The 14,528-nt window shown below is 40.0% G+C and overlaps 3 non-coding genes across 3 annotated transcripts; all 3 read left to right on the top strand.

Moving 5' to 3' along the window:
• The first annotated feature begins 9,515 nt into the window (after window positions 1–9,515).
• LOC140285444 (U2 spliceosomal RNA) lies at window positions 9,516–9,705 on the top strand. The gene has a single exon (XR_011910482.1). It is a non-coding gene; the product is annotated as a U2 spliceosomal RNA (small nuclear RNA).
• A 411-nt stretch (window positions 9,706–10,116) lies between these two features.
• Window positions 10,117–10,230, top strand: LOC140285431 (U5 spliceosomal RNA). Its single transcript, XR_011910470.1, has one exon. It is a non-coding gene; the product is annotated as a U5 spliceosomal RNA (small nuclear RNA).
• A 275-nt stretch (window positions 10,231–10,505) lies between these two features.
• LOC140285470 (U2 spliceosomal RNA) lies at window positions 10,506–10,693 on the top strand. The gene has a single exon (XR_011910506.1). It is a non-coding gene; the product is annotated as a U2 spliceosomal RNA (small nuclear RNA).
• Window positions 10,694–14,528: the final 3,835 nt, after the last annotated feature.

Below are 14,528 nucleotides of genomic sequence, written 5' to 3'. Positions count from 1 at the left end.
CTCTTCTGTCATAGTATAACTATATAATTTTTCCAACACACATTGACATTGAAATTTACTGGATAAGCAGGTCTTCATTGCATTCAGCAGCCTATATGTGAGCATCTATATGTAAGCTGTTCTTCTTTGCATTTATCAGCAGCAAGCAATTCTTCACTGCACATGCATATGTAAATAGTAAAACAATTCCAATGTGTTAGCGAAACCTTCTATATCACAGTGGTTTCTAAGATCTATTTTAAGTTCTTTGCCATCAGTGAGATGACATAGTTTACAAAGTGTGTCAAATTATCACTGAAGATCTTTTCAGGTATTTCAAATCTAGAAATGAGTTATTTTACGCGTGATTTTGCTACTGAGAGTGCATCTGCTTGTGCACATGGAAATATTTCAGACCATTTGGTAAAAACCTCTGTTGTCACTGAGCAGAATCGTTTCCCTTAACATTAATTTAGTTCAATGAAATCTACACAATAATGAAATCCAAACAAATATGTTGAAAAAGATACACTGGCTTAGGGAATTATCTTCGTTTTGGTCTTAGATTGCCCTGTGGAATGTATTTTGCACATATTTGACCTGCTAGACAAAACTTTATTCATTTATTTATTCTAAAAAAAAAAATTCAATAATTAGTAAAACCATATGCTGTAAAAACCTTGTTCATTATTGCTTCCATCCCTCCTGTTGAGACATGACATGGTCCGTGGCTCAATACTGCAGCATATTTAAACAAATTCTTTGGCAGTATGGTTTTCCTTCCGGTCATTCATACGAGTCTATTGTAGATGGCAATTGAATAACATCTAATAATGCTAAAATATTTGTAGTTTATACATTTAGCTGTGGATGTCAACATACCTGTTTTTCCAATGCTGTGTTAACACATGTACAGTTGAGAAGGCATACTGACTGTCAGTGTAAACGTTAACAACCTTTTTGTTATTTAATTTACAAGCTTCAGTTAAAGCTACCAATTCGACTGCTTGAACAGAGTAATTTTTTGGTAGTGGTTGTTTTAAGAAAACTTCAGTTTCTGTTACTACTGCAAATCCTGTAGCATTTGTGCCATCAGGGTTTTTTGCTTGACCTGTTGAATAAATATAGTTATTTCTGCATTTTCATAACGTATATCAGTTAAGTCTGGCCTGGGTAAAACACTGATGGTTATTTCTGACATGCAATCATGAGGCTTTCCATCTGTGGGGTAGGTAGCAGTGTGGATGGATTAAGTGTAGCACATCGCTCGACAACAAGGTGTGGCTGTGAAAGAAGAACTGTTATGTAGGAGAGATGTCTGGTAAAGATATTTTGTTAAGTAACCATATCACAGCCACTGCATGAGGTACCTTAAGTGTTAATGGGTGAAATAACACCATTATTGTTGATGCCTGCACTGCCAATGGCTTCTGGCCATTGATTCAAAAGTACGATCTCGTCCCTTTTTCCCCCTTTCAGTGGACACTGGCCCCTAATTACCGCAATTCAGCAGGGGGTCTTTCATTAGGAGTACTGGACTCCCCCGTGCACGGTTTCAGCTCCGACCCTGGAAAGCGGAAAAAACGTTGAGATCTGGTTTGAGGACCCAATTGTTGAGAAAAGTCTCTCAATGAGACTCAGAGTTGCTGGAGTCAGTTAATGCAAATGTTTAATCTTGCAGCAAGTTCAAGAATGTGTGTGTGTATGGGTGTATGTGTGCGAACGTGTGTGAGTTTGTGTGTGTGAGAGTTTAAAGAACCTGTTATCCACAGGCAGGTCTTAACTAGTATGGCACAGGTCCAGCCTGTCTCATCTTTTTTGGAAGGTCCAGCGCTCGCCCCTTCTGTCTGTTTGGACTCTCACATACATTCGGTTAATCATAGAAAAACGAGAACAAAACTTTTTAGCCCCTTAAATTCATAAAACAGACATGGTGCAGTTATTTCCATTCTAGAAAATAAGAGTAATCACCACCATTCCTATAAATTCTGGATATTCTAACAATCTGAATCTTATTTAAATGTTCGATGAAGCCCTTTGCTGTTCTGTTTAGAGACTCAGCTGATCATAAACCAAGTTTTGCTCTTGAACCAAGCTTCTAAACTCTTCACCTTTTTCATTTCTCAGTTAGTATTCACTTTAAAACTGATTAAAAGAAAAATTAAATGAATGCTTATCAACAAATGTGGGATCTAAACTCTAGTGCTTTCTCTAAAATAATTTCCTTTCTCAATTCAGAAATGTGTGTGTGTAAGTCACAACACCCGTGACACCAAAACGGCTTTCTTTTCTCTCTTTTCTCTACACTCTGCACTGTGAGCACACACACCAAATCAGAAAGGCTTTTTTCTCTCTTTTCTACATTATGGACTGTGGGGACAGTCCATAATGTCCATAATGACAGTTTATTGTCATGTTACAAGTCACACAAAATTACTCTCTGCATTTGACCCATCTAGTTTGGCACCTGTTGAACACACATGCACACACCTTTCTGTTTAATTTAATTAATATTTATCTGCAGGCTTAGAAACTGCTTATAGTATTAATATATTACTCCATATATTACGCTGATTTATTGCAGCTGTCTTTAAATTTCTCTTTAAGAAAGCTATTGTTTGATATCTGACTCACATAGCATATTTCATTGCTGTGTTGGTTTTTTAAAAAAAATATATTTTATATATAAAATATATAAATATATTTATATATCTATATATATATACTAATACTCACTTTAACCCATTCTGTGAGATAAATGCTTTAATCTCTGATTAATATGATGTCAGTTCATAAGTTTTAGGGAAGTTAGTCAATCAGAAGTAATGAAGCATTACTTAACCATAGCATTACTTAACATTAATATGTTAAATTCTCTATTTTCGGCTTATGTTTCTGATACACTTATGATTTTGTTGCAGAAGAGCTAATCTCAAATTTAGAAAATGTTTCAGTTTGGCTTGAAAATCATCTGCACCTGAAGGGTTTGACTGTCTGGTCTCAGACCTGCTTCAGGTGGAAATTATTTCATTTTTTAATGCCTTGAACTTTGTCATTAAAGAATATTCCGACTTCATTACCCTTATATGTAGAAATGAGTTCTAAATGCAACCTGGAGGGTTTGTTAATCTGTTTACTGTAGCAAGCAAGACATGAGAGTTGTTACTGCAGTTTTTTTTATGATTTCAGAAAATAACTCTCTCTTCATCTATGCAAAGTCACACACTGAGTTAGACCAAACATTTCAAAGACAGCAGTGAGTTCTTTAGCTTGCTTATTATGGCCTACATCTATGTGCACCTTCAAGTCCCCTGTTATGATTAAACAGTCAACAGCAGTGCACACAATTTAAAGAAATTCCAGTAAAATCATCAATAAAATCATTCTGCGGTGAGACAAAGTATTTAAGATAATTTTATCTCCCTTTTTAAATGACACATGCTCGAATTAAAGACAAAAATAAATGTTTTATCTTGTGAGTGGGTATATTGGCCCTGAATATGGCACAAAGACCCTCCCCACTCTCTGTCTTGTTGTTTCATCTCTCAGTTAAACACATACTGTGAGATGAAAGTATCAAAAGCATTGTTAGACAGGAAAAAGTCAGAAAGCTGTTGGTATACAACTTTTCCTAGGACTTTGCCTAAGAATGGCAGGTTTGATATGGAATTTATAAAAATCACAGGTTGTAAAACATCTTTTGCTCAGATAGTTTTTCCTGTGAAAGGAGTAAAGATTTGAAATGATCTGTTTGTTTGTCTGAGATCTTCTGAACTTTAACTCTTTAAGAGAGCTGTTAAATCTTAATACACAAACTTGTACAAATGTCTAGCTCTAATCCTTGTTGTTCTTTTTTTTTTTGTTGTTGTGTTTTTTTTTAACTAGATTTACTTTGTACATTACTTTTGTCTTCCCCTTCTCTAGGATTGGACAATTTTACCATGTTCAATTCTCCCTCAAACCCAAATTTATTTTCTCATCTCTCTAAGTATTCAATATTATCGGATTTTTTCTGAAACATGATTTTAGCACTCCCACTTAACTCCCGGTTAGCTTTAAAACAGGTATTTCCCATACTGTCCTTTTGCAGCTAATCAATTTTCAGTGGAGTTATTTTGAGTACTACCGAATGAAACACTACTTCTGTCATTATGTCACGAGCAACAACCAGATTCCAATGTTCACTTCAACTCAATTAGTCAGTAATACATTTTTTCTGTCGTCACCATCAACAACATCACACACCAGCAGCTGTTTCACTCTTATACATACATAGCAAATAAAACAACACTGTAGCAAAGAAGGAAAAAATCACAATTTAACAAACAAATAATTCAGCAACCAGCCCTTTTAGCAAACCAACAATTCTATCACAAAGCAACAGTTCAACAATGACCTATACCTTCAGCAACAATACACACACACACACACACACAGCTGTTTTACTCCCATACATACATAGCAAATAAAACAACACTGCAGCAAAGACTTTAACAAACAATTCGACAAACAAACAATTTAACAACCAGCCCCTTTAACAAACAAACGATTAGACGTATAACACTAACAAAAACTAACATGGATTTAAAACTTGCGATCTTTCATCGCAAACTCTCTTAAGAAAGATTCCGTTTTCTAACGCGCTGCGCGGAGTTATTTATTCCTGTAGTCTTCTCACACAGACTATGGACTAACCTTTTCTGACTGCATTTTTGTTGTCCTTGGTTAATCCCACCACTACACACGGTTACCAGTTAAAAGGCTGACATTTTCTGATCGTTTCATTTGTGGGTTATCCAACACAACATACAGGTACCAGTTAAAAGGCTTTTTTCCTTTGCCTCACCTTTTCTGACTGCTTCTTTTATGGGTTCATCCAGCACAATTTACACACAGTTACCAGTTAAAAAGATGACCTTTTCTGACCGCTATTAGGTTTCTATGGGTTAATCCTATACACAGTTACCAGTTAAAAGGCTGACCTTTTCTGACTGCTTCTTTTATGGGTTAATCCAACACAACCTACACACGGTTACCAGTTAAAAGGCTAACGTTTTCTGACTGCTTCAATTGTGAGTGTTCCAACATAACTTATACACAGTTATCAGTTAAAAAGGCTTCTTTACTAGGTTGCATTCGAAATAGTAATATTCTTAGGAAAATAACAACGACTCAATCTATTTAAAGGCCTCCATTTTCTATGACTATAACTGGAGCACCATTTTATATCAATTGCTAGTTAATCAAAATTTTCCCTAATAATCACACTATTTCCAACCAACAATAGTAATACAAAGGGTTCCTTACCATAAATCCATTGGTAAGTTAAACAACGAAGAATCCAGCGAGTCTGTCCACTGATTCAAAAATAGATTCTGTCACCTTTCCTCCAGCCAGTGGCAGCCGGCCTCTATCAGAAACTGTGCTGAGAGGACTTCAGTTAGGAATCCTGGACTCCCCCGTGCACGGTTTCAGCTCCGATTCTGGAAGGTGGAAAGGACTTAGAATCCGGCTCGAAGGACCATTATGTTAGAAAAATTCTCTGTAAAATTAGGCTCAGAGTCGCTGGATACGATTAATTAACACAAAACATTTATTTCTTGCAAGAAAGAGACAAGTCCGCACAAATCCACACAACCTGTCGGGAAGACCGCTCAGAGTTGTCTCCCGACCAAATGGTGCTCCAGCTATTTATGTTGTTTATGCTTGCTGATCACACAATGTTATGAGAAAAGGCGCTTTTCTCACCATTCATTATTATGGGAAGGAACATTCAATGTTATGGGGAAAGGTGCTTCTCTCCCCATTCCTTGTTATGGGAAGGAACATAAGAGGTGCTTCTCACCAGTTAATATTATGGGAAAGACTAGTACCAGAGTCAAAACTCTTTTGCTTGAATCATAGAAGGTGAACAGATGGAGGGACTCTTCTGTCATAGTATAACTATATAATTTTTCCAACACACATTGACATTGAAATTTACTGGATAAGCAGGTCTTCATTGCATTCAGCAGCCTATATGTGAGCATCTATATGTAAGCTGTTCTTCTTTGCATTTATCAGCAGCAAGCAATTCTTCACTGCACATGCATATGTAAATAGTAAAACAATTCCAATGTGTTAGCGAAACCTTCTATATCACAGTGGTTTCTAAGATCTATTTTAAGTTCTTTGCCATCAGTGAGATGACATAGTTTACAAAGTGTGTCAAATTATCACTGAAGATCTTTTCAGGTATTTCAAATCTAGAAATGAGTTATTTTACGCGTGATTTTGCTACTGAGAGTGCATCTGCTTGTGCACATGGAAATATTTCAGACCATTTGGTAAAAACCTCTGTTGTCACTGAGCAGAATCGTTTCCCTTAACATTAATTTAGTTCAATGAAATCTACACAATAATGAAATCCAAACAAATATGTTGAAAAAGATACACTGGCTTAGGGAATTATCTTCGTTTTGGTCTTAGATTGCCCTGTGGAATGTATTTTGCACATATTTGACCTGCTAGACAAAACTTTATTCATTTATTTATTCTAAAAAAAAAAATTCAATAATTAGTAAAACCATATGCTGTAAAAACCTTGTTCATTATTGCTTCCATCCCTCCTGTTGAGACATGACATGGTCCGTGGCTCAATACTGCAGCATATTTAAACAAATTCTTTGGCAGTATGGTTTTCCTTCCGGTCATTCATACGAGTCTATTGTAGATGGCAATTGAATAACATCTAATAATGCTAAAATATTTGTAGTTTATACATTTAGCTGTGGATGTCAACATACCTGTTTTTCCAATGCTGTGTTAACACATGTACAGTTGAGAAGGCATACTGACTGTCAGTGTAAACGTTAACAACCTTTTTGTTATTTAATTTACAAGCTTCAGTTAAAGCTACCAATTCGACTGCTTGAACAGAGTAATTTTTTGGTAGTGGTTGTTTTAAGAAAACTTCAGTTTCTGTTACTACTGCAAATCCTGTAGCATTTGTGCCATCAGGGTTTTTTGCTTGACCTGTTGAATAAATATAGTTATTTCTGCATTTTCATAACGTATATCAGTTAAGTCTGGCCTGGGTAAAACACTGATGGTTATTTCTGACATGCAATCATGAGGCTTTCCATCTGTGGGGTAGGTAGCAGTGTGGATGGATTAAGTGTAGCACATCGCTCGACAACAAGGTGTGGCTGTGAAAGAAGAACTGTTATGTAGGAGAGATGTCTGGTAAAGATATTTTGTTAAGTAACCATATCACAGCCACTGCATGAGGTACCTTAAGTGTTAATGGGTGAAATAACACCATTATTGTTGATGCCTGCACTGCCAATGGCTTCTGGCCATTGATTCAAAAGTACGATCTCGTCCCTTTTTCCCCCTTTCAGTGGACACTGGCCCCTAATTACCGCAATTCAGCAGGGGGTCTTTCATTAGGAGTACTGGACTCCCCCGTGCACGGTTTCAGCTCCGACCCTGGAAAGCGGAAAAAACGTTGAGATCTGGTTTGAGGACCCAATTGTTGAGAAAAGTCTCTCAATGAGACTCAGAGTTGCTGGAGTCAGTTAATGCAAATGTTTAATCTTGCAGCAAGTTCAAGAATGTGTGTGTGTATGGGTGTATGTGTGCGAACGTGTGTGAGTTTGTGTGTGTGAGAGTTTAAAGAACCTGTTATCCACAGGCAGGTCTTAACTAGTATGGCACAGGTCCAGCCTGTCTCATCTTTTTTGGAAGGTCCAGCGCTCGCCCCTTCTGTCTGTTTGGACTCTCACATACATTCGGTTAATCATAGAAAAACGAGAACAAAACTTTTTAGCCCCTTAAATTCATAAAACAGACATGGTGCAGTTATTTCCATTCTAGAAAATAAGAGTAATCACCACCATTCCTATAAATTCTGGATATTCTAACAATCTGAATCTTATTTAAATGTTCGATGAAGCCCTTTGCTGTTCTGTTTAGAGACTCAGCTGATCATAAACCAAGTTTTGCTCTTGAACCAAGCTTCTAAACTCTTCACCTTTTTCATTTCTCAGTTAGTATTCACTTTAAAACTGATTAAAAGAAAAATTTAATGAATGCTTATCAACAAATGTGGGATCTAAACTCTAGTGCTTTCTCTAAAATAATTTCCTTTCTCAATTCAGAAATGTGTGTGTGTAAGTCACAACACCCGTGACACCAAAACGGCTTTCTTTTCTCTCTTTTCTCTACACTCTGCACTGTGAGCACACACACCAAATCAGAAAGGCTTTTTTCTCTCTTTTCTACATTATGGACTGTGGGGACACAAAACCGCTCTCTCTCTTTTTTTTTTTGATTGTGTACCAGGGCGTTGTCTCACGTATTAGATTATGCTTAAGATACGAATGGGTTTATCAGTCACATCAGAATCCATACATACTGATCCTCCCGTAATAAAATGGTCGGATCTTATCAAACACACTTTGTTTCTTGTGACAAGTCAGCGAAACAGCGTATACACGTCAAGACACTGAATCAAGTTTGCCACAAGAACTCATAAGTTTGGCAGTATTGCTCTGCCGTCAGCAATCATACACCCATTTTATTTTCATGAGACATGTGCAGGCACCTGTTCATCTACTGTTCTATCACTATGAATTAGTTTATCTATTATCAATAAGGATACTTCTACAACTACTATCAAAGTATGTCCGGACTTCTTATGTTGTCAGTTGCTATATATGAATAAGTGGGTTGCTACTGAAAAGCATTAAGCATGTCACACAGCCCAAACATATAACATTTCAGGACACACCACACAGTTAACAACCACAGTGAAGCGTGTCAAAGCCCAAACATGTAACATTCAACAGGACACTTACACAACACATTCAAATCAAACAGTCAGACAACATACAAGAACATATACCCCAGCCGGCATTGCTCCTTGCCTATTTTCCTACAACTCACTATGTGTGCGCACACCTTTATTCACAAACTCTTCAACTTATACTCTTTTACCGAAGCTGCTACAGCTCGATTGGCCAAATACCCTTAGATCCTATTTCGGTGAATTTGACATCTGCCTTGTATGTAACAGATTAGCGGTTTAGCAGTTTTAATTTAGTTTGAGTGAAGGAATTCATTTTATAGCAAAATCCGAAATCGTGAAGAACTCATGAAAGTAAGCTTATTCTCGGATTCCTGAAACTTTAGATTTGCTCTTTCTTTTACTGCAAAGTACAACGTTGAGCAGCACTAATGAGTTGTTTCTATTTTTGGCAGGCTTTACCTTTGCGGATGAAGCCCTTTCTGTCTGTGCAAAAGAAATCTTGTTACTGTGCAGAGTGACTTCTCTGAGTAGAGTCGCCTCACTTGTTGCGACTGTGCCGATGTTGCTTGAATGGTGCTCGCTGGAGCGTGTGGTAGTGTAAAGTTATACCATTTAAAAGGGCTGAAGAGTGCTCAGTGCAGCGGGTGGGCGGAGGTGCAAAGTGACACTATGGCCATAAAAAGAACACCGCTACAAGTGCGCATTGTGCCAGGAAGGGCCCTCGGACGTGAACCAGTGGACAGTTATCGCTTCTCGGCCTTTTGGCTAAGATCAAGTGTAGTATCTGTTCTTATCAGTTTAATGTCTGATATGTCCTCTATGCGAGACTACATATTAAATGGATTTGTATCAATAGGAGTTGAAAAAGGAGCTTGCTCCGTTCACTCCAAGCATCGACCCGGTACTGCAGTGCCGCTGGGAACGGTGCGCTCTCCTCTGCTCTTGTGAAAAAGCAAACAGCGGTGCAGGATGGAAGTTTCAGGGAGCCTAAGATGAAACTTTCTTTTAATCTGCTGATAAAAGAGAGTGAATGCGAAGCAGACTTAAACACGGTTCTGGGAGCGAGCCGAGTGCGGGCTAACTGGGAGAATTGCTTGAAAGAAACGCGACACCGAATGAGCAGTCAGATCAAAGCCTCAACACGGTGTTCCCGTGTTGTTTGTGGCTGCCTTGTCTTTTGCACAGAGTAAAAGACAAGGCCGCCATCGAATATGGCCCGATTGTTCCTACCTGGTCAGCCGAGGAGCAAGGGGGGGGAGCAAGCGTCTCAACCAAGCAAAGCTCACCATGGGGAAGGTGGCTATGCCAACTAGCCTGATGCCCTGCTCCCGCAGTGATGGATAATCATACACTGGTTTCTCTTCATAATGTACAAGTCTTTCGCCTTTTACTAAAGACTTCCGTGTAGAGCAGCACTAATGAATTGTTTCTATTTTTGGCAGGCTTTACCTTTGCGGGTGAAGCCCTTTCTGTCTGTGCAAAAGAAATCTTGTTACTGTGCAGAGTGACTTCTCTGAGTAGAGTCGCCTCACTTGTTGCGACTGTGCCGATGTTGCTTGAATGGTGCTCGCTGGAGCGTGCGGTAGTGTAAAGTTATACCATTTAAAAGGGCTGAAGAGTGCTCAGTGCAGCGGGTGGGCGGAGGTGCAAAGTGACACTATGGCCATAAAACGAACACCGCTACAAGTGCGCATTGTGCCAGGAAGGGCCCTCGGACGTGAACCAGTGGACAGTTATCGCTTCTCGGCATTTTGGCTAAGATCAAGTGTAGTATCTGTACTTATCAGTTTAATATGTTATATGTCTATGCAAGGACTACATATTAAATGGATTTTTATCAATAGGAGTTGAAAAAGGAGCTTGCTCCGTTCACTCCAAGCATCGACCCGGTACTGCAGTGCCGCTGGGAACGGTGCGCTCTCATCTGCTCTTGTGAAAAAGCAAACAGCGGTGCAGGATGGAAGTTTCTTTAATCTGCTGAGAAAAGAGAGTGAATGCGAAGCAGACTTTAACACGGCTCTGGGAGCGAGCCGAGTGCGGGCTAACCAGGAGAATTGCTTGAAAGAAACGCGACACCGAATGAGCGGTCAGAACAAAGCCTCAATACGGTGTTCCTGTGGTGTTTTTATAAAATGCGGTGTAAAAAAAGGTGTGAATGCCCCATAGAAAACTAAAAGGTGGAGCGGAAGTGTTCGGCTGCAAGAAGGTGTGAATGTCCGACTATATTTGGTGAAAAGCAGGTGAAGCAAGGTCTGAATGCCCAACCTTACATCATCAAAAGCGAGATCAGAGGTTTTTGGCTGCAAGAAGGCCATAGTTTGCCAAAAGCGGGTAAGGTGCGAATGATCGGCTAAATATCAACAAAAGTGGGGGCGGAGGTCTTCGGATGCAAGTGGGTGTGAATATCCCACCATACAAGTATGGTGGAGAGGAAGCTGTGAATGGCCGACCATAGTTTGCAAAAAGCGGGTGAGAAAAGGTGCGAATGTCCAACCATACATGATCAAAACAGGGAGCGGAGGTGTTTGGCTGCGACAAGGTGTGAATGTCCACCCATAATTAATGAAAAGCGGGCAACAAGTAGGTTCGAATGCCCAACCATACATCATCAAAAGCAGGAGTGGATGTGTTCGGCTACAAGAAGGTTTGAATGTCCGAGCATAGTTTGTAAAAAGCGGGTAAGAAAAGGTTCGAATGCCCGAACATACACCATCAAAAGAGGGAGCGGAGGTGTTCCGCTGTAAGACGGTGTGAATGTCCGACCATAGTTGGTAAAAAGTGGGTATGAAAAGGTTCGAATGCCCAAATTCGGCTGCAAAAAGGTGTGAATGTTCGACTAAATTTTGTAAAAAGCGGGTAAGACAAGGTGCGAATGCCTGACAATCTATGATCAAAAGCGGGAGCGGAGGTGTTCAGCTGCAAGAAGGTCTAAATGTCCATTTTTAATTAATAGAAAACATGAAAGAAAATTTTCGAAAATCAATCCGCACATGATCATAAGTGGGAGAGGAGGTGTTCAGCTGCAAGAAGGTGTGAATGTCCTACCATAATTGCTGAAAAATGTGTTAGAAACGGTAAGAATGCCGGAATATACATCATCAAAAGAGGTGGTGTTCGGCTGCAAGTAGGTGTGAATGTCTGAGTAAAGTTCAAATATATTAACAAAAGCGGGAGGAGAGGTCTTCGGATGAGTGGTTGAGAATTTCCAACCATAATCTATAAAATGCGGTGAAAAAAAAGGTGTGATAGATACCTAAAAGGTGGAGCGGAAGTGTTCGGCTGCAAGAAGGTGTGAATGTTATATATATAGTTGGTGAAAAGCAGGAAAAGCAAGGTCTGAATGCCCAATCTTACATCATCAAAAGCGAGATCAGAGGTGTTTGGCGGCAAGAAAACGGGTAAGGTGTGAATGATCGACTAAATATCAACAAAAGTGGGGGCGGAGGTCTTCGGATGCAAGTGGGTGTGAATATCCCACCATACAAGTATGGTGGAGAGGAAGCTGTGAATGGCCGACCATAGTTTGCAAAAAGCGGGTGAGAAAAGGTGCGAATGTCCAACCATACATGATCAAAACAGGGAGCGGAGGTGTTTGGCTGCGACAAGGTGTGAATGTCCACCCATAATTAATGAAAAGCGGGCAACAAGTAGGTTCGAATGCCCAACCATACATCAACAAAAGCAGGAGTGGATGTGTTTGGCTACAAGAAGGTTTGAATGTCCGAGCATAGTTTGTAAAAAGCGGGTAAGAAAAGGTGCGAATGCCCGACAAAGTATGATCAAAAGAGGGAGTGGAGGTTTTCGGCTACAAGAAGGTTTGAATGTACGACCATAGTTTGTAAAAAGCGGGTAAGAAAAGGTGCGAATGCCCGAACATACACCATCAAAAGAGGGAGCGGAGGTGTTCCGCTGAAAGACGGTGTGAATGTCCGACCATAGTTGGTAAAAAGCGGGTAAGAAAAGGTTCGAATGCCCGATTATATACCATCAAAAGCGGAAGCGGAGGTGTTCGGCTGTAAGAAGTTGTGAACGTCCGACCAAAGTTTGTAAAAAGCAGTTAAGAAAAGGTTCGAATATCCAACCAAACATAATAAAAAGTGGGAGCAGAGCTGTTCGACTGCAAGTAGGTGTGAATGTCCAGCCATAATTCCTGAAAAATGGGTAAGAAAAGGTGCGAATGCCCAACCATACATCATCAAAAGCAGGAGTGCATGTGTTCGGCTACAAGAAGGTGTGAACATCCAACCAAAGTTTGTAAAAAGCAGTTAAGAAAAGGTTCGAATATCCAACCATACATAATCAAAAGCGGGAGCAGAGCTGTTCGACTGCAAGTAGGTGTGAATGTCAGATCATAATTTGCCAAAAGCTTATGAGAAAGGGTGAGAATGCCCGACTATACACCATCAAATGCGGTAGCGGAGTTGTTCGGCTGTGAGTAGGTGTGAATCTCCGACCATAATTGCTGGAAAATGTGTTAGAAAAGGTAAGAATGCCGGTCCATACATCATCAAAAGCGAGAGAGGTTGTGTTCGGCTGCAAGTAGGTGTGAATGTCCAGCCATAATTACTCACAAACGGGTAAGAAAAGGTAGTATTGCCAGACCATATATGATCAAAACAGGGAGCGGAGGTGGTTCAGCTGCAAGAAGGTTTGAATGTCCGACTAAAGTTCAAATATATTAACAAAAGTGGGAGGAGAGGTCTTCGGATGAGAGTGGTTGAAAATTTCCAACCATAATGTATAAAATGCGGTGAAAAAAAGGTGTGATAGAACACTAAAAGGTGGAGCGGAAGTGTTCGGCTGCAAGAAGGTGTGACTGTCCGACTATATTTGGTGAAAAGCAGGTGAAGCAAGGTCTGAATGCACAACCTTACATCATCAAAAGCGAGATCAGAGGTGTTTGGCTGCAAGAAGGCCATAGTTTGCCAAAAGCGGGTAAGGTGCGAATGTCCGACTAAATATCAACAAAATTTGGGGCGGAGGTCTTCGGATGCAAGTTGGTGTGAATGTCCGACTATATTTGGTGAAAAGCAGGTGAAGCAAGGTCTGAATGCCCAACCTTACATCATCAAAAGCGAGATCAGAGGTGTTTGGCTGCAAGAAGGCCATAGTTTGCCAAAAGCGGGTAAGGTGCGAATGACCGACTAAATATCAACAAAAGTGGGGGCGGAGGTCTTCGGATGCAGGTGGGTGTGAATATCCCACCATACAAGTATGGTGGAGAGGAAGCTGTGAATGGCCGACCATAGTAAAAGGCGGGTGAGAGAAGGTGCGAATGTCAAACCATACATAATCAAAACAGGGAGCGGAGGTGTTCTGCTGTAAGAAGGTGTGAATGTCCAACCATAGTTGGTAAAAAGCGGGTAAGAAAAGGTTAAAATACCCGACTGTACACAATCAATAGCGGGAGCGGAGTTGTTCGGCTACTAAAAGGTGTGAAAGTCCGACCATGGTTTGTAAAAAGCGGGTAAGAAAAGGTGCGAATGCCCGACAATGTATGATCAAAAGAGGGAGTGGAGGTTTTCGGCTGCAAGAAGGTCTGAATGTCCAACCATAATTTGTAAAAACCGGGGAAGAAAAGGCTCGAAAGCCCGACTATACACCATCAAAAGTGGGAGCGGAGGTGTTCAGCTGCAAGACGGTCTGAATGTCCATCAATAATTGCTAGAAAACATGAAAGAAAATTTTCGAATATCAAACTGCACATGATCATAAGCGGGAGAGGAGGTGTTCAGCTGCAAGAAGGTGTGAATGTCTA

This window comes from Leuresthes tenuis, unplaced genomic scaffold (genome assembly GCF_036924035.1).
Source record: "Leuresthes tenuis unplaced genomic scaffold, fLeuTen1.0.hap1 SCAF_40, whole genome shotgun sequence".
Classification (NCBI taxonomy): domain Eukaryota; kingdom Metazoa; phylum Chordata; class Actinopteri; order Atheriniformes; family Atherinopsidae; genus Leuresthes; species Leuresthes tenuis.
This window is presented reverse-complemented; position numbering and strand designations above follow the sequence as displayed.